The following is a 22,631-nucleotide window of genomic DNA, read 5'->3' as shown; positions in this document are numbered from 1 at the left end:
TAGGACTATGTTCTTATCACGGGCATCTATGCCCCTTTTGATGCAACCCATTATCTTATTGGCCTTGGCAGCAGCTCCCTGACACTGGTTTTTGCAGCTTAGTTTGCTGTTTATTAAAATTCCTAGATCCTTTTCCATGTCAGTGTTACCGAGTGTTTTATCATTTAGTATGTACGGGTGACTTGCATTATTCCTTCCCATGTGCATAACCTTACATTTGTCAGTGTTAAACCTCATCTGCCACTTATCTGCCCAAGCCTCCAATCTATCCAGATCCCTCTGTAGTAGTATACTGTCCTCTTCAGTGTTAATTACTTTACACAGTTTAGTGTCATCTGCGAAAATTGATATTTTACTATGCAAGCCTTCTACAAGATCATTAATAAATATATTGAAGAGAATAGGGCCCAATACTGACCCCTGAGGTACTCCACTAGTGACAGTGACCCAATCTGAGTATGTACTGTTAATAACCACCCTCTGTTTTCTATCATTGAGCCAGTTACTTACCCACATACAGACGTTTTCTCCCAGTCCGAGCATTCTCATTTTATATACTAACCTTTTATGTGGTACAGTGTCAAATGCTTTGGAGAAGTACAGATATACGACATCCATTGATTCGCCGCTGTCAAGTCTAGAACTTACCTCCTCATAGAAACTGATTAAATTAGTTTGACATGACCGATCCCTCACGAAGCCATGCTGATATGGCGTTATTTGCTTATTTCCGTTAAGATGCTCTAAGATAGCATCTCTCAGAAAACCTTCAAACAGTTTACCCACAACAGATGTTAAACTTACCGGCCTATAGTTTCCAGGCTCTGTTTTTGGACCCTTTTTGAATATCGGCACCACATTTGCCATGCGCCAATCCTGTGGGACATTCCCTGTAAGTATAGAGTCCGCAAATATCAGAAATAAGGGTCTGGCTATGACATTACTTAATTCCCTCAAGATACGGGGGTGTATGCCATCCGGTCCTGGCGATTTGTCTATTTTGATCTTTTTAAATCATCTGACATTGATAGCATATCCTTTCGATATGCCATGAATGTCCCACCCCCTTTAATTTAAAGAGGTATTCCCAGCTCAGATAATGGGGCATATCTCTATGATATGCCCCCATTTTCTGATAGGTGTGGATCCCACCTGTGGGACTCGCGCCTACATCGAGAACGGAGCCATGAAAGTTGTGGAAGGTGCACTGTGCATGCGCAGCCACCCTTCATTCATATCTATGTGGCCGCCGAAAATAGTCAAGTGCTGGCTCAGCTATTTCCGTTGGCCCCATAAAAATGAATGGGAGCTGTGGCCGCGCAAGCGCAGTGCGCTCCCTTTCACTTCTATGGGGAGAGCGCTTGGAGGTGGCTGGACCCTGTAAAACCCGGGGTCCTCCAGGCGCCACCTTCCCTGCTTCACTCTCTGAGGTGGAACCCACACCTATCAGACAATGGAGGCATATCCTAGCGATATGCCTCCATTGTCAGATATGGGAATACCCCTTTAATGAGCTGTCTGTGTATTGCATGGATGATATGGGTCCTCTAGGTCAGGCATGCTCAACCTGCGGCCCTCCAGCTGTTGCAAAACTACAACTCCCAGCATTCCTGAACAGCCTATAGCTTTCAGCCTACAGCAGGGCATTGTGGGAGTTGTAGTTTTACAACAGCTGGAGGGCCACCGGTTGAGCATGCCTGCTCTAGAGCAAGGGATGCTCTCTGTAGCTCTCCATTCTGGGAAATAGACGAGGGTCCTGAATGGGGGATCCCTCTCTATAAACAAGAATTTTCTAATAGGGTATTTCATAGTGGATTTTCTAAACCCCAGTCAAACTGTGAAATATTCTTAAAAGCTCAATTCCACTTTAATACATTTGAGTCTATAGATTCATGTTTCCTGTGCTGTAGCCGCTTGTTACATAACCGGCACGGACACAGACATGTGCCTGGTCTAAGGAAAGCCCTGTTCCTACAGAAAATAGAGTGGATTAACGAGATGTATTCCAGATTTGTCATTGTAGAAGCCGTGGCTTTTATCCTGCTACTGAACGACATTGTAATCCGTGTCATTTAATTACGTTTTACGGAAATTAGCTCGTCAACTCAACAAAGACAAATGCAACTGGCACAAGCTATCCAATGAGTCAAGTGGCGTTACGTCTTTATGGAGGCAGATGAGATTTGATATGCAGTTTGCTAGGCATTTCAGCCGGGAACCCTAGCCAGTCAATGACTACATTGTGTCCCTGGGCCCTTGGGACACCATCATAGCCCGTGTGCACCCATGAACATTTACCTTCTGCGTTTCTCAGGGGAATATAGCTGTAAACCCTCCCCTCCATCCTTCGCGGAACGGACTAAGGAAATATCGGTAAGCATTGTCTTGTATATTGACATTTTATATAAATGGTTCTGTCGCTCATAGTTCAGTAATATAGGTTTTCTAATTTGTACTGAAAAATATTAAAGCTGTAATTGACCACTATTGGCATCTACACTATTTTTATACTTCACTACAATCACTATGTAATTGCCCAGTGCTACTTGGGGGACATTGGCATAGTAGAAAAGGGAGCAGGGGTCTACCCGTCTTCAGTTCGACTTTGCCAAATATACTGTGCTTTTATTAAAGTCAATTTCCATCATCTGCTTTCAGGTTTCGAAATTCTAATCAGTTTCATGATAAATCTGTTTTTCTGCCTTGATAAAACTGGCTTCCTGCAGCCTCCACTAGGGGGAGCTCATGCAAATGCACTAGGAGTGGTGGCTGCTTGAATCTGCACGCTGTAAGCTCCACCTAGTGGCAGATGCAGGCTGTGTGGCAGCAAGCAGATGACGTAGTTCCTGCCAGGATCTCTGTGGCACCTGGGGTGTAGCATTTCTTTTTTCTATTATAAGCTTTGATATAGTGTTGTCAGGCTGCATGTCCCTGGTTTTCATTTGTTCCGATTTTTTTACAGTTAGGCTCCATTCACATGTCGGCAACGTGTTTTGCGGATCCACAGAGCCGCGGATCCGCAAAACACGGAAAGCAACAATGTGTGTTCCGCATTTTGTGGACCGCACATTGCCGGCACTAATCGAATATGCCTGTTCATGTCCGCAATTCCGGACAAGAATAGGACATGTTCTATTTTTTTGCGGAACGGAAGTGCGGACCCGCAATTCCGTGTCCGGGCAGCACATCGTGCTGCCCCATAGGAATGAATGGGTCCTCAATTCCGTTCCGCAAAATGCGGAACGAAATTGCGGACGTGTAAATGGAACCTTAATTGTTGTCAGGAAAGAGGCGTGCATGAGTAGATGTCTCCTCCAGTATGAATCATTTTTTCTCAGCAGAAGTACTGGATATCATGGCACATTTTGAGTCTTTGTATTGTCATACATTTGCTTCGATGATAACAATTAGCCTCTAATGACCATAGCAGAAGGAGGGCTATTAATGAGCAGCCTGTAAGTATAGCCGGGCTACTCTCCTGGCAGTGAGGGACCCTGAGTGAGCAGCTTATAGGATTGGGACCTACTTAATTCAATGGGGTAGTACAAAGTGCTCCATCCTCATCCCACTCGAGGTTTAACAATTCTTTAAAAAAAAAATCGGAAATAAAATGTAATCATTCTACAAACAAGAATCCAGCATCTTTCTGGAAGTTATGATTTGGGTTGGGCCATTTTTTAAGACATCAAAAAAGTCACAAATTTGGTAACAAAAAAACCCCCTGTTTGTTATTTTTATGCCACTCTAGCCAGTTTTCAAAAGTGGGTGGAAAACTGGACATGGTCAGCTGTGTTAGGCCTCCTGCACATGAACGTGTGCGCCCCGTGGCGCGGCCTGCAATTTGCAATGCACGAACACCGACCGTGGGGCAGCCGCAGCGGATCGCGGACCCATTCACTTTAATAGGTCCGCGATCTGCCCGTTCCGCAAAAAGATAGGACATGTTCTCTCTATTTGCGGAATGGAAGTACGGCACAAAACCCCATGGGAAGCACTCCGTAGTGCTTCTGGAGGGTTCCGTTCCGTGCTTCCGTTCCGCACCATTCTGCATCTCCGGATTTGCGACCCATTGAGATGCGGAATGCCCACGGAACGGCGCCAGTGTATTGCGGAGGGTTATTGTCCTGCACTCATAAGATCATGAGTGCGGGACAATAGCCCCGCGGACGGCCCGACGTGCACAGCATCATTGTAATCTATGATGCTGTGTGCTCCTGTGCGCACGATCAATGCCACTCTGGGACATATGGCCCGCTCACGGATCGTATATCTCGGAGGGCATACGGTCGTGTGCAAGGGCCCTAACTCTGAGTAGGCTTTACCACGGGTTCTGGCTCACAATAAGGCCTCATGCACACGGCCGTGTTCCGCGACGGAGAGCAATCCATGGTAACCCGGCCGGGATTCCTTCTGACAGCAGGAGCGCACCGCGTCATTGGTTGCTATGACGCCGTGCGCTTCATGCCACCGCTGCTGTACAGTGATACACTGGTATGATCTATACGAGTGTATCACTGTACAGAAGCGGCGGCATGAAGCGCACGGCGTCATAGCAACCATTGACGCTGTGCGCTCCTGCTGTCAGAAGGAATCCCGGCCGGGTTACCACGGACCGCTCTCGGCCGCGGAACACGCCCGTGTGCATGAGGCCTAACTGATGGAAAAAACTGATCAAATAACTGAAGTGTGAACTCAGCCTAAGGCCTCATCCATACGACCATATTTTTTCACGATCAGCAGAACGGGGTTCCGTTGGTCCGTGATCCGTGACCGTTTTTTCGTCCGTGGGTCTTCCTTGATTTTTGGGGGATCCTCGGACATGAAAAAAAAGTCGTTTTGGTGTCCGCCTGGCGATGCGGAGCCAAACGGATCCGTCCTGAATTACAATGCAAGTCAATGGGGACGGATCCGTTTGACGTTGACACAATATGGTGCAATTTCAAACGGATCCGTCCCCCGTTGACTTTCAATGTAAAGTCAGGAGTTAATATACCATAGGATCGGAGTTTTCTCCAATCGGATGGTATATTTTAACTTGAAGCGTCCCCATCACCATGGGAACGCCTCTATGTTAGAATATACCATCGGATTTGAGTTACATCGTGAAACTCAGATCCGACAGTATATTCTAACACAGAGGCGTTCCCATAGTGATGGGGACGCTTCTAGTTAGAATATACTACGAACTGTGTACATGACTGCCCCCCGATCTTTTACAGGGGGCTGTGATCAGCACAATTAACCCTTCAGGTGCCGCACCTGAAGGGGTTATTTGTGCGTATCATAGCCCCCTGTAAGAGATCAGGGGCTGCCAGGCAGCAGGGGGCAGACCCCCCTCCCTCCCCAGTTTGAATATCATTGGTGGCCAGTGTGCGGCCCCCCCCGGCCCCCCCTCTATTGTAATATCATTGGTGGCCAGTGTGCGGCCTCCATCGGCCCCCCTTCCCCCCTCTATTGTAATTTCATTGGTGGCCAGTGTGCGGCCTCCCCCCCGCGCCCGATCATTGGTGGCAGCGGAGATTCCGATCGGAGTCCCAGTTTAATCGCTCTGGGCCTCCGATCGGTAACCATGGCAACCAGGACGCTACTGCAGGCCTAGTTGCCATGGTTACTTAGCAATATTACAATATTAGAAGCATCATACTTACCTGCTGGCTGCTGCGATGTCTGTGTCCGGCCGGGAGCTCCTCCTACTGGTAAGTGACAGATCATTAAGCAATGCGCCGCACAGACCTGTCACTTACCAGTAGGAGGAGGCTGCACACTGGCCACCAATGAAATTGCAATAGAGGGGGGGAGGGGGCCAACGGAGGCCGCACACTGGCCACCAATGATATTACAATAGAGGTGGGGGCGGGGGGGCGCACACTGCCCACCAATGATATTACAATAAAGGGGGGCCGGGGGGGGCGCACACTGGCCATCAATGATATTCAAACTGGGGAGGGAGGGGGGTCTGCCCCCTCCTGCCTGGCAGCCCCTGATCTCTTATAGGGGGCTATGATATGCACAATTAACCCCTCAGGTGCAGCACCTAAGGGGTTAATTGTGTGGATCACAGCCCCCTGTAAGAGATCGGGTGCTGCCAGGCAGCAGGGGGAAGTCATGTACACAGTTCTCAGTATATTCTAACTAGAAGCGTCCCCATCACTATGGGAACGCCTCTGTGTTAGAATATACTGTCGGATTTGAGTTTTCACTTCGTGAAAACTCATCTCTGAAAAAGCTTTTATGCAGACGGATCTTCGAATCCGTCTGCATGAAAGTAACCTACGGCCACGGATCACAGACGCGGATGCCAATCTTGTGTGCATCCGTGTTCTTTCACAGACCCATTGACTTGAATGGGTCCGTGAACCGTTGTCCGTCAAAAAAATAGGACAGGTCATATTTTTTTGACGGACAGGAAACACGGATCACGGATGCGGCTGCAAAACGGTGCATTTTCCGATTTTTCCACGGACCCATTGAAAGTCAAAAAATATATATTGGCTGTAAACGGACTTGTTGTGCCAGTCAGTCCTTTCCAGAGTCACCGCTTCTGTGCCAACTACAACAGAACGCCGCCAGCAGAGATCTGATAACCATAAGGACAAGTGAACGCACTACACAATGTATCATCTACAGTCAACACACGCCTTGTCAACCTTTTGTAGGTCACCCAGGCCTTCAGGAGGGTAGACCCCCTAGGATTGATTCTACTCTGGCTATTCAGGGTTTTTCATTAGTCTGAGACCTATTAGATAACAATTATTCCATTCTTTCTTATGAATCAGCTGCTCAAAAGTTTCCTGCATTCGACATTAATTATTTTCTTTTTTGCCGTTTTTGTTGGGGTTATGCTGGAATCTTTGGTGATGTTCTTAAAAGGATTTTCTTAGATTTTTTCAAACTATGAACTATCCTCTGGATAGGTCATCAGTATCTGATCAGCTGTCTTGAGAAGGCAGCAGCGCTCCTGTGAGTACCAGGAATAGCGCCACTTTTCTCCGTAGGTTGTGTCTGGTATTGCAGTTCAGTCCCATTGTAGTGAATTTGCTAGAGACTAGATTATACTCGGTGGTTACCTAAGGTTCCCGTACACAATAGTATACTTTCAGCTCCTGAGAGATGATCTAGGGGATGAAAACGATTGTAACATAGTAACATAGTACATAAGGCCGAAAAAAATACATTTGTCCATCCAGTTCGGCCTGTCATCCTGCAAGTTGATCCAGAGGAAGGCAAAAAAAAAAACTGTGAGGTAGAAGCCAATTTTCCCCACTTTAGGGGAATAAAAAATCCCTTCCCGACTCCAATCAGGCAATCAGAATAACTCCCTGGATCAACGACCCCTCTCTAGTAGCTATAGCCTGTAATATTATTACACTCCAGAAATACATCCAGGCCCCTCTTGAATTCCTTTATTGTACTCACCATCACCACCTCCTCAGGCAGAGAGTTCCATAGTCTCACTGCTCTTACCGTAAAGAATCCTCTTCTATGTTTGTGTACAAACCTTCTTTCCTCCAGACGCAGAGGATGTCCCCTCGTCACAGTCACAGTCCTGGGCATAAATAGATGATGGGATAGATCTCTGTACTGACCCCTGATATATTTATACATAGGAATTAGATCTCCCCTCAGTCGTCTTTTTTCTACAGTGAATAACCCTAATTTTGATAATCTTTCAGGGTACTGTAGTTGCCCCATTCCAGTTATTACTTTAGTTGCCCTCCTCTGAACCCTCTCCAGCTCTGCTATGTCTGCCTTGTTTACAGGAGCCCAGAACTGTACACATTACTCCATGTGTGGTCTGACTAGCGATTTGTAAAGTGGTAGGACTATGTTCATATCACAGGAATCTATGCCCCTTTTGATGCAACCCATTATCTTATTGGCCTTGGCAGCAGCTGCCTGACACTGGTTTTTGCAGCTTAGTTTGCTGTTTATTAAAATTCCTAGATCCTTTTCCATGTCAGTGTTAGGCCCCTTTCACACGGGCGAGTATTCCGCGCGGATGCGATGCGGGAGGTGAACGCATTGCACCCGCACTGAATACCGACCCATTCATTTCTATGGGGCTGTTCACATGAGCGGTGATTTTTCACGCATCACTTGTGCGTTGCGTGAAAATCGCAGCATGCTCTATATTCTGCGTTTTTCACGCAACGCAGGCCCCATAGAAGTGAATGGGGTTGCGTGAAAATCGCAAGCATCCGCAAGCAAGTGCGGATGCGGTGCGATTTTCACGCACGGTTGCTAGGAGACGATCGGGATGGAGACCCGATCATTATTATTTTCCCTTATAACATGGTTATAAGGGAAAATAATAGCATTCTGAATACAGAATGCATAGTAAAATAGCGCTGGAGGGGTTAAAAATAAAAAATAAAAATTTAACTCACCTTAGTCCACTTGTTCGCGATGCCGGCATCTCCTTCTGTCTCCTTTGCTGAACAGGACCTGTGGTGAGCATTAATTACAGGTAAAGGACCTGTGGTGACGTCACTCCGGTCATCACATGATCTTTTACCATGGTGATGGATCATGTGATGACCGGAGTGACGTCACCACAGGTTCTTTACCTGTAATTAATGCTCACCACAGGTCCTGTTCAGCAAAGGAGACAGAAGGAGATGCCGGCATCGCGAACAAGTGGACTAAGGTGAGTTAAAATATATATTATATTTTTTAACCCCTCCAGCGCTATTTTACTATGCATTCTGTATTCAGAATGCTATTATTTTCCCTTATAACTATGTTATAAGGGGAAATAATACAATGTACAGAACACCGATCCCAAGCCCGAACTTCTAAGAAGAAAATTGCGCGATTTTTCTCACGCGAACGCATTACAATGTTTTGCACTCGCGCGGAAAAATCACGGGTGTTCCCGTAACGCACCCGCACATTTTCCCGCAACGCCCGTGTGAAAGAGGCCTTAGGCCTATTGCAAAAGACCGTATGGCTTTTTCAGTGTTTTGCAGTCTGTTTTTCACGGATCCGTTGTTCCGTTTTTTGTTTCCGTTTCTGTTCCGTTTTTCCGTATGGCATATACAGTATACAGTAATTACATAGATAAAATTGGGCTGGGCATAACATTTTCAATAGATGGTTCAGCAAAAAACGTAACGGAAACGGAAGACATACGGATGCATTTCCGTATGTGTTCCGTTTTTTTTGCGGACCCATTGACTTGAATGGAGCCACGGAACGTGACTTGCAGGCAATAATAGGACATGTTCTATGTTAAAACGGAACGGAAATACGGAAACGGAATGCATACGGAGTACATTCCATTTTTTTGCGGAACCATTGAAATGAATGGTTCCGTATACGGACCATATACGGAACGCAAAAAACGGCCAGTAAACGGGGGAAAAAAACGGCCGTGTGCAGGAGGCCTTAGGCCGTTTTTTTGCGTTCCGTATATGGAACCATTCATTTCAATGGTTCAGCAAAAAAAACGGAATGTACTCCGTATGCATTCCGTTTCCGCATTTCCGTTTTTCCGTTCCGTTCTAACATAGAACATGCCCGCAAATCACGTTCCGTGGCTCCATTCAAGTCAATGGGTCCGCAAAAAAAACGTTTCCGTTTCGTTTTTTGCTGAACATCTATTGAAAATGTTATGCCCAGCCCAATTTTATCTATGTAATTACTGTATACTGTATATGCCATACGGAAAAATGGAACAGAAACGGAAACACAACGAAACAAAAAACGCATACCACGTATAAAATGGTAATGTTTTACCATTTAGTATGCACGGGTGACTTGCATTATTCCTTCTCATGTGCATAACTTTACATTTGTCAGTGTTAAACCTCATCTGCCACTTATCTGCCCAAGCCTCCAATCTATCCAGATCCCTCTGTAGTAGTATACTGTCCTCTTCAGTGTTAATTACTTTACACAGTTTAGTGTCATCTGCGAAAATTGATATTTTACAATGAAAGCCTTCTACAAGATCATTAATAAATATATTGAAGAGAATAGGGCCCAATACTGACCCCTGAGGTACTCCACTAGTGACAGTGACCCAATCTGAGTGTGTACCGGTAATAACCACCCTCTGTTTTCTATCATTGAGCCAGTTACTTACCCACATACAGATGTTTTATCCCAGTCCGAGCATTCTCATTTTATATACTAACCTTTTATGTGGTACAGTGTCAAATGCTTTGGAGAAGTCCAGATACACGACATCCATTGATTCGCCGCTGTCAAGTCTAGAACTTACCTCCTCATAGAAACTGATTAAATTAGTTTGACATGACCGATCCCTCATGAAGCCATGCTGATATGGCGTTATTGGCTTATTTCCGTTGAGATGCTCTAAGGCTACTTTCACACTAGCGTTCGGGTGTCCGCTCGTGCGCTCCGTTTGAAGGGGCTCACGAGCGGCCCCGAACGCATCCGTCTGGCCCCAATGCATTCTCAGTGGAGGCGGATCCACTGAGAATGCATCCGCCTGCCAGCGTTCAGCCTCCGCTCCGCTCAGTGAGCGGACACCTGAACGCTGCTTGCAGCGTTCGGGTGTCCGCCTGGCCGTGCGGAGGCGAGCGGATCCGTCCAGACTTACAATGTAAGTCAATGGGGGCGGATCCGCTTGAAGATGACACCATATGGCTCAATCTTCAAGCGGATCCGTTCCCTATTGACTTACAATGTAAAGTCTGAACGGATCCGCTCAGACAACTTTCACACTTAGAAAATTTTCTAAGTTTTAATGCAGACGCATCCGTTCTGAACGGATGCGAACGTCTGCATTATCGGAGCGGATCCGTCTGATGAAACATCAGACGGATCCGCTCCGAACGCAAGTGTGAAAGTAGCCTTAGATAGCATCTCTCAGAAAACCTTCAAACAGTTTACCCACAACAGATGTTAAACTTACCGGCCTATAGTTTCCAGGCTCTGTTTTTGGACCCTTTTTAGGCTACTTTCACACTAGCGTTCGGGTGTCCGCTCGTGCGCACCGTTTGAAGGGGCTCACAAGCGGCCCCGAACGCATCCGTCTGGCCCCAATGCATTCTCAGTGGAGGCGGATCCACTGAGAATGCATCCGCCTGCCAGCGCTCAGCCTCCGCTCCGCTCAGTGAGCGGACACCTGAACGCTGCTTGCAGCGTTCGGATGTCCGCCTGGCCGTGCGGAGGCGAGCGGATCCGTCCACACTTACAATGTAAGTCAATGGGGACGGATCCGCTTGAAGATGACACAATATGGCTCAATCTTCAAGCGGATCCGTTCCCCATTGACTTTCAATGTAAAGTCTGAACGGATCCGCTCAGACAACTTTCACACTTAGAAAATTTTCTAAGTTTTAATGCAGACGCATCCGTTCTGAACGGATGCGAACGCCTGCATTATCGGAGCGGATCCGTCTGATGAAACATCAGACGGATCCGCTCCGAACGCTAGTGTGAAAGTAGCCTTACCGGCCTATAGTTTCCAGGCTCTGTTTTTGGACCCTTTTTGAATATTGGCACCACATTTGCCATGCGCCAATCCTATGGGACATTCCCTGTCAGTACAGAGTCTGCAAATATCAGAAATAAGGGTCTGGCTATGACATTACTTAATTCCCTTAGGATACGGGGGTGTATGCCATCCGGTCCTGGCGATTTGTCTATTTTAATCTTTTTAAGTCGCTGTTGTACTTCTTCCCGGGTCAGACAGGACACTTTTAATGGGGAATTTATTTTTGCATTCTGCATGTCATCTGACAGTTTATTTTCCTCAGTGAATACATTGGAGAAAAAAATATTTAACAGCTTTGCTTTCTCCTCGTCGCTCTCTGCGACTCCCCCCTCATTACTCTTTAAAGGGCCGACACGATTGTGCCAATTAATATTTTTGCCAGATCCTTTTGCTGTCCCAATAGATAAGCGGCTGTTGGAGGTGTCTGCCAGCAGCTTTCTCCTCTCCCTCTATTGAATACATATATGTGTTCTGCTTAATCGAACGTGTATGTGTATAGGGGAATCGAGGGGGAAGTAGGAAGACATATCCAGCCGACCGCTATTCAGTGTGTGTGGCTAACTTAAAACAGGAAGGGGGAGATTTATCAGATAGCAGAACATTCTGAACAGAAGGGGGCGTCGCACAGGGAAATGACCACAATCATGTTACATGGCATGTTCTGTAATAGTCATAAAGTCACATGATGTTTTACTCTTTAAATTTCCTTTTTTTCAAAAGCTTCCAATAATATTTTTTTTATCTAAATGCATTCCAAATCAGGCACATATGTCAGGCTAGATTGTGATCCATCCAGGGACACCACCCCACAGACAGAAATACCCCTTTAATGCACAATTTGCATTAACATCGCCGTTTTTGGTCTAGTTTGTGGCCTGTGAATTTTTTTACAATTTTGCCGAGTTCGTACAGTATATATATATATATATTTTTTTTATATACTTTGTTACTACAACTAAAACATGTAAGGCCACAGAAATATGCATGTGCTCATATACAAGACTGCAGGATCTGGCTGCTCACGTCAGGTCTTGGTGTGTTCAGATATAAAATTGTATGATACCGCAGTAGCTGGCACCCGTATTTAACTTGATATTTAATATTGGGACTTGACACCTTGGAGACCTCGAGAGAAGTCATGTTCTTACATGTTACCCATTTAGTACTGTGTTTGTCAGGTCAATTGTTTTTATTCAGCGGTATAAACAATATTTGTTTCCATGAGCAGTGGAGTACCACGGGGAGCATTGATCAACGTGACTTCTGCCAGGGCTACTTTTCTATAATCTCTTTATTCATTATCTTGTGGACAGGACTGACAGTAAAGTGTTAGTTCTTAGCACCTGTGCCACAGTAATTATAAGACTGCATACACAATAAATGGAATAAAACTGGAGACAAAAGAGCAAGAGAAAGACTTCCATTGCATAGAGAAGTGCTTATGTCAGCCAAAGAAGAGCAATGTGAGAACTGCTCCAAAGAGACAACCGTGCCTTACTGTAGCCGGGTGACCTGTAAAAACTGCTGAAAAAGTGTACCTGCCAGTCCATGCATGCTGAGAACTGTGACTAATGTACTCAAATTTGGCTCTTCTGAAAGAACTGTTTGCTGTTTACTAGACCTCATTTTTTCCTGCACTGCTGAAGTGCACCAATATCTGCAACTACCTTGCACCTCACCATTCATCACCATCAAGGGCATCCCAAACTAACATCAGGCTGAAGAACCCCAAAGACCAGGATGTACCTCGAAAAGAAGAAAGGTGTGCACTTCCCATCACTGCATGGCCCAGGAGAGCGTTAGAGAGAGAGTAACCACTACAACCACCATTCTTGCTACTATGATTCCTGTCCTCTCCTCTCTCCTCCTCTAGGCTCGTAGCACTTCCCCCCCAGATATCTAATGAGTGTGGTGGTCATTGGGTGTGAATGACGACTAGGAAATTTTTTGTAATGATTAGCTGTTACTATTGGAGATGTTCTGTCCACCTAATATTGAGGAATCAGAGGTGCTCCTGAGATCCACCATGCTCAGGCGTGTAAGCAAAAGTAGTCACTTGGTCACGTGCCATATGGGTCAATAATTTAGCTGCAGTGGTCACATGACCCGGTGTCAAACCAGATGTCAATACAATGGGACCTGCAGAGCCGACGGGCTAGCAATGGAGCCAGAACCAGCGGCAGGGATTAGGTACAGTAAGTATGATTAGCACTGTGGGTCCAGGCTATGCCGTGGGGTCTGTACAAAATGTGTAGGAAGGTGAACAACCCCTTTAATAGCAAGAAAATTATAAATCAGGATGAGTATTGTGTAATGGGATGTTTGGTAGGTAATTTAAATTTGTATTCACAGGGCCATTGTTAATTGGAAACCTTATTGTGGGATTTAACTACATAAACTGAAAAGACTAACAAGTCACAAGAGAATCCAAACAACCAACACCAAGTCACAAGAGACCTTACTCCAGGTGAAGTGATGTCCTCTGAGAGTCCTGATTATTCATTTTACTGGAAAATTCGCATGCAACATATACCCGTTGTTAGTTGGTCCCTTTCCTAAAAGGCCAAACCCTGACCGGCTACAAATCAGGACTGTCTTGTAAACTGTGAACTGTTTAATAGATGTTTAATTAAATTACAGCAGTATGTATGTGTCATGACCATTTTTATTCCCTTTTATTGGATTCATCAGTCTTCATCAGTTCATCAGCCGTGTTTTTTTTACCAGATCCATCCTGATCATCTGTATGGTGGGGGCAGGGTCAGATAGCTGTTTGTCCAACATGTATGTCACGTCATTGCAGTGGGCCAAAAGTTCATTCGAGTGGCAGCTATTGATCCCAGTCCGCCCAAGCATATGCATGCTTGGCCAAGCAGGCATGTGTAGTACATAGGCAAAGGCTTACCTCCCCAGGAACAAAAGTAGATGTTGAAATCCAACTTGCCTGATCCTTATCTACTTTAAATTCTGCTTTCAAGGGAGAGTCGGGAGGCCCCATACACATTAGATGGTCAGCAGAACCCGCTGAATTCAGCTGGTTTGGCTGACATAGATCTAATGTATACGGCCAACTTTGGAATTACTAGGCTGAGGAACATTTCATTCTGCATTATGGCATTTGTCAATTTGTGAAGGTGACAAATATAGAAGATATGAGACAAGCAAGAAAAGGCAGAGTAGAACCCTCAGGTGAAAAGATTCTCAGCTCTTGGTCCAGTGTTCTCACAATCCATGAAATGATACAGGACCTAGCTTCACCGAGTCCTCTCTCAGGTGTTTTGACTATGATCTGGAAATATTTTTAGGTTCCTCTCAGCATCTGCTCATTGGTTAGAGTTCTTGTTGCATTAGTGAGTCTCTGAGTTGCGTCTTGCAGGTCATTATGTCTTTCTTCTGCCTGTGGTCATTTTTGCTGCCTTCTTGGCCTATGTCTTTGACAAGCAGCTGTGTTTGTGTGAACTTGAGCATTACTAAGCCAGGCCAAGCCGTGAGGAAATCCTGGATGGATTACCTAGTACAGTATATCCTGTACCAGAAGAAGCTTATTATCTGCCGAGAGATGCTGCTGGCTAGTATAAATCAGAATATATATATAACCGAAGAATTGTTTTGTGACAGCAATTAATTTGATGGATTGCTGAAGGGTTTTTAAATTGAGCTTAGTTCACTCACTCTTATAAGGCATATTGTAATTTTGGCAGTCCATGCCCACGGGCATTACCACCAGAATACTCACCTCTCCCGCACTGACCGCTGGCATCCATCTACTCCTTCCCAGCAGACTCAGTCACCGGAGTGTGTGTAGTTCTGCGTGCTCCATACTTTAGGCCTCTCCTGGCCAGTGGCGTCTCTAGCTTTCAAATTTTGGGGGGGCACACTGGGGGCCAGGACAAAAGTAGGGGGGGCAGCTATAACAACGATACATTTTCACAAGTATGCTGCGATACTTTACCCAATACCTAAAACCGCAACAGGGAAGAAAAGTCCTGCTGTCTGTGGTTTAAAAAAAAAAAACAATCACTCAGATTTCAACATGTCCTAGTTGCCTGTGGATGACACTTTTATAGGGAGGGGGATCTGTGGATGACACTGCTATGGGGGGGATCTGTGGATGACACTTTTATAGGGAGGGGATCTGTGGATGACACTTCTATGGGGGGGATCTGTGGATGACACATACCGTATATAGCATCTTATGCTATATGTGTCATCCACAGATCCACCCCATAGCAGTGTCATCCCCATTTCCCCCTCCATAACAGTGTCATCCACAGATCCCCCTCCCTATAACAGTGTCATCCACAGATCCCCCTCCCTATAACAGTGTCATCCACAGATCCCCCTCCCTATAACAGTGTCATCCACAGATCCCCCTTCCTATAACAGTGTCATCCACAGATCCCCTCCCTATAACAGTGTCATCCACAGATCCCCCTCCCTATAACAGTGTCATCCACAGATCTCCCTCCCTATAACCGTGTCATCCACAGATCTCCCTCCCTATAACAGTGTCATCCACAGATCCCCCTCCCTATAACAGTGTCATCCACAGATCCCCACAGTGTCATCCACAGATCCCCCTCCCTATAACAGTGTCATACACAGATCCCCCTCCCTATAACAGTGTCACCCACAGATCCCCCTCCCCGCCTCTCACAGGAGTGTACATTTGACATTTCTAAACTGTAATCCATATCCTGCAGTAACTAACTTTAAATCAGGATTCAGCGGCCGCTCATCTCTACTAGTACCTTAAACCTTACACCACTCAGCTAGCTTCGGTAAAAGAGCCAGGCTACAGCCTACAGGCACTGCCTGTTAGTTGTTACCGAGCGAGTGCTGATTTCTGCAGGTAAGAGGATACGGATTACAGTTTAGAAGAAATGTACACTCCTGTGAGCGGTCCAGACCAGTGGTGGATCCAGAGCCTGGTCTCGGGAGGGGCACTTCCAGATTATTTTCTGTCCGCCGCCACAGAACAAGGGTGCTTATAGAACAGACTACACAGTGTAGAGGTATAATGTATATTGTGTGGCACAGTGTAGAGGTATACTGTATATTGTGTGGCACAGTGTAGAGGTATACTGTATATTGTGTGGCACAGTGTAGAGGTATACTGTATATTGCCCTTAAATTCCCCTTATTAGTGCACCCCGTAGATGACTCCATAGTACTCCTCTCCCCCCTTCCCCATAGTACCCAGCATAATGTGTCCCAGTATAAAATGCTACTGTACAGAGCCCCCCATATAAAATACCCCTTCTTTGTGGCCTCAATAGATGCCCCTATAGTGGCCCCCAATAACGTGCCAGTAATAAGTGCCCCCAATAACGTACCAGTAATAAGTGCCCCCAATAACGTGCCAGTAATAAGTGCCCCCAATAACGTGCCAGTAATAAGTGCCCCCAATAAGAGCCCAGCACCCCATCACATTCCAGTAACAAGAGCCCCCCCAATGTTCCAGTAACAAGAGCCCCCCCAATGTTCCAGTAACAAGAGCCCCCCATCATGTGCCAGTAACAAGAGCCCCCATCATGTGCCAGTAATAAGCCCTCCCATAATGTGCCAGTAATAAACCCCCCATCATGTGCCAGTAATAAGCCCCCATCATGTGCCAGTAATAAGCCCCCCCATCATGTGCCAGTAATAATCCCCCCCAATGTGCCAGTAACAAGAGCCCCCCTAATGTGCCTGTAATAGGCCCCCATCATGTGCCAGTAATAAGCCCCCCTATCATGTGCCAGTAATAAGCCCCCCATCATGTGCCAGTAATAAGCCCCCCCAATCATGTGCCAGTAATAAGCTCCCCTAAAACTATTGTAAACAAAAAACACTTATACTTACCTCCATGTCAGCGATGCGATGCAGGCCTCTTCCGGCCTCTCCCGGCCTGTGTCCCGCGCTGTATGGCTCAGGCGGCGCGATGATGTCATCGCGCCGCCTGCGTCGGCCTCTGATAGGCTGCAGGCACTAGGCCAGTAGCCTATCAGGGGAAGGGACACGCCTCTCCCTCCCCCGCCGCAGCACAGGCAGATGACTATGGAGATGAGCGCAATGGAAGCGCTCATCTCCCTGTTGTGCCCGGCTGCAGCCGCTCAGTTGGGGGGGCACATGGGGGGGGCACAGCGTGATGTAGTCGGGGCAGTGGCCCCCTCTGGCCCCCCCTGGCGACGCCACTGCTTTCGACTCACTTGGGTCAGCTGACACTGAACAAAGATTACTTCAATAGGTAGAGACCTGCTGGTTCTCCTGCAGCCGAGACCAGATCCCTGTACAAGGAGTAGCCCTGAGTCAAATCTGTTCAGTGACACAGTGGGTCCAGGTTCACTGCGTTTCACACCTACTGTCTATGGACAAAGATGATAATAGATATAGATTGAAATATAGACTACAAAAATAAGTATGTAGAGATATACGATAGATGTATATTCAGTCCTCTTTTGCTGCTGAGACATACAGTTTGGATTCACACACTGTACATGTATTAACATTTACAGGTAAAACCTGTACACTTTTGTGCATTGCTCCATTTTTCCTACCCCTTACCAGGACAGGGCAGGCAGAGTTTGTGTGTATCCATAAAACAATCTGAGGTCAGGGCAGGCAGTGGAGAGTCAGAGATGACTAATGGACAAAGTTCAGTACATGCGCAGACTAACAGAGAAGCGCACTCTAAATGGAAACTACCAAGCTAGGAACTTAAAGCTCAGGGGAAGGTACCTTAAATTCCCAATGGTGACCAGCCAAGAAAGAAAAACAGGAAGAGGCCTTTCAGTATGGGGCTGGCTGTGATCCCCAACGTAGGACACTGGAGTATGGCGGCGTCCCCGCTACAAGAAGGCAGAGGCCTTTGAGATAGGTGAGAGATGCAGTGCCCATGCCTGCCCCATACACCGGGATGGTGGTGGGCAGATAATGCTAATGTGTGCCCTCATCATCTCCTACCTAGACTACTACAACATCCTCCTCTGTGGCCTCGCATCTTAACACCATTGCATACCTACAATTCATTCTTAATTCTGCTGCCCAGTTAATCCACCTCTCCCCTCATTTCTCCCCACCTTTGCTATCTGCCAATACCCTCACTGACTTCCCACAGGGTTGCCAAACTGAATTTTTCTTTTTTTTCTGGACAATATATAAAAAAAATCACAATGAATGATAAAACCATAAAATGAAGATACTCATGATCACAATGATCTGCTCAAGTACCCCCGGCCTCAAAAAAAAGTCACGACATGTTTATTTTTGTTAAAAAAAAGTGCCCTATTTTTATGGACTGACCAGGAACTGGACGGTTGGCAACTCAGATTGCCCAGTAAATTCATTTCAAAATACTGACAACATAAAAGGCCGCCCACAACCTCCATCCATACATCTCTGACCTAATCTCCTGATCCCTCCCCACATGCAATCTCCGATCCTCACAAGACTCTTCCCATCTTGGAAAACTTCAAACGCAACCTGAAATCTCATCTCTTCAAGAAAGCCTACAACTACCCCGCCATATAAGCATATTCTACCCTCACCTACTGTCTCCGACCTCTTCTGTTACGGATTGTAAGCCCTCATGGGCTGGGACCTCTCTCCGTATACCAGAAGTCGACCAGTTATTTCATGCTTACTGTGCTTGTTTTGTTTTATATTATGCATGTGCACCCTTTTACATACGTGCAGCAAATACAGTTGCAAGAAAAAGTATGTGAACCCTTTGGAATGATAAGGATTTCTGCACAAATAGGTCAGAAAATGTGATCTGATCTTCATCTAAGTCACAACAATAGACAATCACAGTCTGCTTAAACTATTAACACACAAAGAATTAAATGTTGCCATGTTTTTATTGAACACACCATGTAGACATTCACAGTGCAGGTGGAAAAAGTATGTGAACCCTTGGATTTAATAACTGGTTGAACCTTCTTTGGCAGCAAGAACTTCAACCAAACGTTTCCTGTAGTTGCAGATCAGACGTGCACAAAGGTCAGGAGTAATTCTTGACCATTCCTCTTTACAGAACTGTTTCAGTTCAGCAATATTCTTGGGATGTCTGGTGTGAATCGCTTTCCTGAGGTCATGCCACAGCATCTCAATCAGGTTGAGGTCAGGACTCTGACTGGGCCACTCCAGAAGGCGTATTTTCTTCTGTTTAAGCCATTCTGTTGTTGATTTACTTCTATGCTTTGGGTCGTTGTCCTGTTGCAACACCCGTCTTCTGTTGAGCTTCAGCTGGTGGACTGATGGCCTTAAGTTCTCCTGCAAAATGTCTTGATAAACTAGGGAATTCATTTTTCCTTCGATGATAGCAAAGGTTCACATACTTTTTCCACCTGCACTGTGAATGTTTACATGGTGTGTTCAATAAAAACATGGTAACATTTAATTCTTTGTGTGTTATTAGTTTAAGCAGACTGTGATTGTCTATTGTTGTGACTTAGATGAAGATCAGATCACATTTTATGACCAATTTGTGCAGAAATCCATATCATTCCAAAGGGTTCACATACTTTTTCTTGCAACTGTAGCTGAATGTAAATGTAGCAGAGTTCAATTTGTAAACGTTAACTGTTTAAACGTACAGATATCGCATCACGATATGATGATGTCTTGTGCCAAGTCGCAAACACCGCTCTGCTACAGCAGGAGCATTCCTGCCAAGCTGTTTGCTGCTCTGATATATATCATGTGTACGGTTACTCATTACTCAGACCCAACAGGATGGAAGATTTGGCCGTGAACTACGCCTTAGCTTGCTCTGTATATAAAGATGCTTTGTACCAGCTTGAAAGTTTTGTGCTACTTTCTATCTTTAACCCTTTGTCCTCGTCTGACTCTTGTGTGACCCTCCGAATGTCAGCCACTCCCCATTATGTGCTATTCCTGAGGTTCTGCTCCGTGAGAAGAGTGTGTCAATTATCTAGCACAGCAGTGCATTGTGTAACCTGCAGGAACGGCACAGGAAGATTCAGAGCCAGACAGGCTGGCTTAGTGAGAGTACGTAAATCGGAGGAAACTGCACAAACACAGCCAAGCGCGCGTCTTGTTCACCAGCCGGATCACAACGCTTGTAGTATTCCAGGCTGGAGGAGGCAGATTATCTGCACAGCTCTGATTTCTTATGGCCTTTTGAATAAATAGGGAGCACGCCTCAAGACCCCGACAGAAGACGGCAAGTTCTGGAGAAGCTCTAGGATCACTAAGAGTCGAAATCTACTGGGGAACTTGTAGTATGGAGCCACTGTTCGCTGAGGTTGTCAATCATATATAAGGTAAGTTGACTTAAAGGGGTAGTACATATAAAACTAGGCTTTAATAGTGTTAGTGGCTACAATCAAACAGGGCTAAGACTCAATGTGTAGAATTCAGCTCCGTAGACTGATATATTACTATTATTTAATTTAAAGCACCTTTAATTCCAGGGGGCTGTACAAAGGAATAGGGGTTTACCTACATTATAAAAAGGAACAAAAGCACAATAAGGACATTAGATTTGTCTGTAAGGAGCTCCGTTATGAAAGCCGCATGCAGGGAGCCCCCGCTCAGCCTCCACCTTAACTGATCCAAAATGGTACAAGCAACATAGGGCCCCTGTTCGAGAACACTGGCGCACAGTTACTAACGGACTCGCTACTATTTTAGGCGTAAAATAGTTGCAAGTCCAATTTTTTTTAACCAGCCGTGTGACAATATTTAGTTGCAAGGCCAGTCTTAAGCCTTGTCTGCCAGTTGGGGGCGTGATGGGGATGGGGACGTGTCAGGGGCCCCAGCAAATTTACTGACATTTACGCCAGAAAACAGGCAAAAATGTTAGCAAAAAAAACTAGTTTTTACGCCAGGCACAAGGACTGCCAAAGATGTGCCTAAATTAGACAAATCTAACAGCGGCACAAGGGGGAAATTAAGATCGGCATAAAAAGCCCATCTCAGTAAATGTGCCCCGCTATGTTGGTCCCATGGTTCGTTGAAGTGAAGGAGCAGCGCTGCAGTTACCAGCTCTGTCCGCCACACAATGTGCAGCGACCCAGAGGGAAGGCGATGATGGGAAGAGTTGTAGTGGCTATGATGGTGGTAGTAGTTCACGGTGGCAGTCCTCACTTTGGTGCTCCCCAGACCATGCACAGTGAATGGAGGGAGCACTCTTTCTTCCCTCATGGCACTGCCTGAATTTCTGGGGCTCCTGTCTGGGGTACTTGGGCTGAACTTGATGGTAGATGATTGGCAGCAGGGGTGTAGCTATAGGGGAAGCGGCTGCTTTGGGGCCCGAACTCAGAAAGGACCCACCCAGGAGAAGGATTAACAGATTTTATTATCATGGCCTCCTCAACAGTATTATATAATACCATTATATACAGTATATATGTGTAGGAAACCAATGGAGCGGCTGCCGGGCTTCATCTAAAAGAGCGATTTAGACTAGCCACAGAAGTTGGGGTTGCACGGGAGGAGGGGGTTGCAAAAAAGGTGCTGGAGGGCCTTCAAAAATTAGCTGTGGGGCCCAGTCATTTCTAGTTACACCACTAAATGGCAGGGTGCAAGGCAGGAGGACGGATGCAGGGCCAGTGGATATACGATGGATTCAATAATTAGACTGGTTGGTTGCAATAAACAACCAATAAGATTTTACCTTTCATTTTCAGAGCTTTGGGAAATGAAAGGTGGAGTCTGATTGGTTGCAGTGGTAACTAAGCCAGTTTTCCTGCACACCAGTTTTAATAAATCGCCGCCATAGTCTACTATATCAATGATGAGAGTAGTAGTTCACACAGCAGCAAAAAGCACAGTTCCAAAGTATATCACCGTATAGTCTCCTTTCAATATGCAGCAACAATGATGGTAGTAGTACTCCCTGTCTCTCTCGAAGTACACTTTGCAGTCTCTCCAAATTGACCATAGATATGATATCCTGTTCTTTTTAACCCTTTCTGCAATTTCAGATCTGAGGGGTACAGAATTTAGATAAGGATGAACAGAGCTGTGTAGTTCTAGCATAGTCTTGCAGCACTGGTGCTACAATTTAACAGCTCATTTGCAGCAAAATCTGGATGATGCACGTGCCGATTTGCCACAGATTTGCAAAGGCTTAAATCTGTAGGGAAAATTTGCAGGATATATTGACGTGTTGCAGATTTAGGGAGATTTAGGGTGTAGTTATGTACATTTTGCA

At 45.8% G+C, this 22,631-nt stretch overlaps 1 protein-coding gene across 7 annotated transcripts in view; it reads left to right on the top strand.

Moving 5' to 3' along the window:
* Positions 1 to 22,631, top strand: part of NIM1K (NIM1 serine/threonine protein kinase) — a 78,198-nt gene that overhangs the window by 9,172 nt on the left and 46,395 nt on the right. For 2 of the 7 annotated variants that reach the window (XM_040421287.1, XM_040421284.1), the window contains exon 1: positions 20,411 to 20,736. The exons of 3 other annotated variants lie outside the window; for them this stretch is intronic. The gene's annotated coding sequence lies outside the window, so the exon portion shown is untranslated. Of the gene's footprint in view, positions 1 to 2,096; positions 2,374 to 13,819; positions 13,935 to 20,410; positions 20,737 to 22,631 lie in introns of those variants that run through there. 2 more of the 7 variants (XM_040421283.1, XM_040421282.1) reach the window with 2 other exon arrangements.

The sequence above is a fragment of the Bufo bufo genome, chromosome 2 (assembly GCF_905171765.1).
Source record: "Bufo bufo chromosome 2, aBufBuf1.1, whole genome shotgun sequence".
Taxonomy (NCBI): Eukaryota; Metazoa; Chordata; class Amphibia; order Anura; family Bufonidae; genus Bufo; species Bufo bufo.
The sequence above is the reverse complement of the archived record's forward strand: the minus strand, read 5'-3'. Positions and strand labels throughout refer to the sequence as shown.